Consider the following 2,615-nt stretch of genomic DNA (forward strand, 5'->3'; position numbering starts at 1 on the left):
CTGGCTACCTCGACCTTCGTTCCTTGGATTTCCCCCCGAATAGTCAATCAGATGTTCGAATGCTTCAGTGTGTTCACCCATGCAAACAGTTCTCTGCATGCAGAAATCTAGCAGGTCAGGACACTGTCTCGCCTTCTTCCGAGCATGCTACTTTTCTACATGCAGGGATTTTACATGCCCCACCTGGAGGCAGGGATTTTAGTTTTTTGGACAATGCGTTCAAAATACACCCGATTGCAGGCCTGCAGCTTGAAGTGATACAGAGTGGGGAAAGTTATGCCCTGTGTTTTGTCTCTCGCTGACAAAGCGTAATTCTTCTCCCTCTCCCAAATTATTAAAACTCCAGGGCATCCGTGAAGCAGATGGGCAGTAGGTTCAAGGGGGACAAAAGGAAACACTACCTTACACCGAAAGTGATTAACATGTGGAATTGGCTGCTGGGGGATGTAGAGATGGCCAAAGGAATAAACAGCTTGAAAGGTATTCAGTATGATATCAGCGGTCGCTAGCCATGGGGGCTGAGGGGAGGCACCATCAGGGAAGGCCTTGGCCTCTAAGCCTGCCACTGAGCCAGGGTCTCAGGTCAAGGTCTATTGTGGTATAAGCATACATGGAATAGATCCCATGTAAACAGACTCATTGAGTCTGATCCACATTTTTTACATTTTCAGAAAAGGGGATAAAGTCGTGAAATCCAGAAGGTGCACACAATTGGTGATATTTTCTACAAGTGCATTATCGCAGTCAGTTAACAGATATGTTTTTATTCTTTGTTTCCTTGTTGAATCCTCTCTGTGCTTAATCTGTACATGCCTTATAAATTCTAAATTAAAGGAATATTCCTTATGAACTTGGAATCAGGCTCTGAGGCTCTGTGTGAACGGCGTCCTTGTTCCTATTAAGCCTTGGGAGAAACCAGGGGCTCCAGCCCAGGAATCAGACAAGGAGATCCCTTGGCATGCCGCGAAACCAAAAATGCCCAGCTGTTTCCCTTGACCAATCCGAGGGCACCTCATAAATCGCAGCGGCTTGGGAAACAACCAAACTGTTGAGAAAATTAGACGTTTGACCAAACAGAGGGGCTATTTAGAGGAACGCGCCATGCAAAAGGGAGCAACAAGGAGCTTCGGGGAAAGGGCTGGACTAGGGTGGCAGGACCCCCCGCCCACTGGGTGGGGGCTGGGGGCTAGGGTTCTCATGTCTCTGTTGGAGATTTGGGGGGGGTCCCTAGGGAAGATGAGGACCTCAGTGAGGTACAGTGGCTTAGAGTCCCCCCTCCAAACAGTGAGTTTGAGACCAGCAGCCTGATTTTAGCCACTAGGCCAGAAGACGTGGCCCAAAGTGTGGGGAGGCTGGGAAGGAATGAGGGTCTGGCTGAAGGAGGGGCCAGCCGAGGAACCAAGCAGCCTTCCACAAAACAAACAAGGCTAAAATTAGCCACTTGGGCTCTCTTCTCTCTGCCACCTTCTCCGCATTCTTCTCGACTGGCAGAAATAACTGCAAGAGACGCCTTTTTCCAGACCCATCTTTTTCCACTGGACGGGAAACGGCCGGGGAGGGAGGGGGATGGAGGTGTCCGCATCTGGAAGGCAGCTCTGCATCTCATCGCCAAGGCCGGTGGAAAAGATCGAACTCTTCATCTCCCCTGAATCATTTCTGCCTTTCTCCTGATTGTTCCAGATGGGTGGCCCTGTTAGTTCCTCTGTAGCAGGAGGGTAAAACCAGAGGCCAGTTAAATCTGTGATAGGGGAGCAGCTTTCGGGAGTCCCGGCACCCTTATTCAGGTAAAGCAGCCCTTTTCTCCAGGGGAACTGATCTCTGCCGTCTGGAGAGGAGCTGGAATTCCAGGGGATCCCCAGGCCCCACCTGGAGGCTGGCATCCCTGACCCTCAGTGGGGTCCAAGGCCACAGAGTCCCCCCTCCCAAGCAGTCCTTTCCTCCAGGGGAACTGATCTCTGCAGTCTGGAGAGGAGCTGGAATTCCAGGGGATCCCTAGGCCCCACCTGGAGGCTGGCATCCCTGACCCTCAGTGGGGTCCAGGGCCACAGAGTCCCCCCTCCCAAGCAGCCCTTTCCTCCAGGGGAACTGATCTCTGCAGTCTGGAGAGGAGCTGGAATTCCAGGGGATCCCCAGGCCCCACCTGGAGGCTGACATCCCTGACCCTCAGTGGGGTCCAAGGCCACAGAGTCCCCCCTCCCAAGCAGCCCTTTCCTCCAGGGGAACTGATCTCTGCAGTCTGGAGAGGAGCTGGAATTCCAGGGGATCCCCAGGCCCCACCTGGAGGCTGGCATCCCTGAAGGGGGGATTCTTGTAGAGCTTGCTTCTTTCCCTGCTTTGTTCTTGCAGCATAGAAGGGAAGAAAAACACCTTCTAAGAATTCCAGGCCTTGTAAAAATACGTCTGCAGTGCTCTCTGCTGGTTCAGGAAGGGTAAGTCCAGCTGGGAGCAACCCCTCTAGTTCAGTGGTACTTTCTTGGAGAGCCACTTCCTCAGTTCCCATCAGCCCAAACGGCCACCTGATTATTCTGTGTCTTCGATTCCAGTGGGGAGCCGTGTTGGTCTGAAGCAGCAGAACAATGTCAGAAATTGCGACCAAGTTTCATTCCAGGCAGGAG

The 2,615-nt window shown here is 52.5% G+C and overlaps 1 long non-coding RNA gene across 1 annotated transcript; it reads left to right on the plus strand.

Annotated features, from left to right (window-relative positions):
• Window positions 1-1,419: 1,419 nt before the first annotated feature.
• On the plus strand, window positions 1,420-2,615 carry LOC143831454 (uncharacterized). The gene is made up of 3 exons (XR_013228881.1): window positions 1,420-1,784; window positions 2,347-2,429; window positions 2,544-2,615. It is a non-coding gene; the product is annotated as an uncharacterized LOC143831454 (long non-coding RNA).

The sequence above is a fragment of the Paroedura picta genome, chromosome 3, assembly GCF_049243985.1.
Source record: "Paroedura picta isolate Pp20150507F chromosome 3, Ppicta_v3.0, whole genome shotgun sequence".
NCBI classification, from domain to species: Eukaryota; Metazoa; Chordata; class Lepidosauria; order Squamata; family Gekkonidae; genus Paroedura; species Paroedura picta.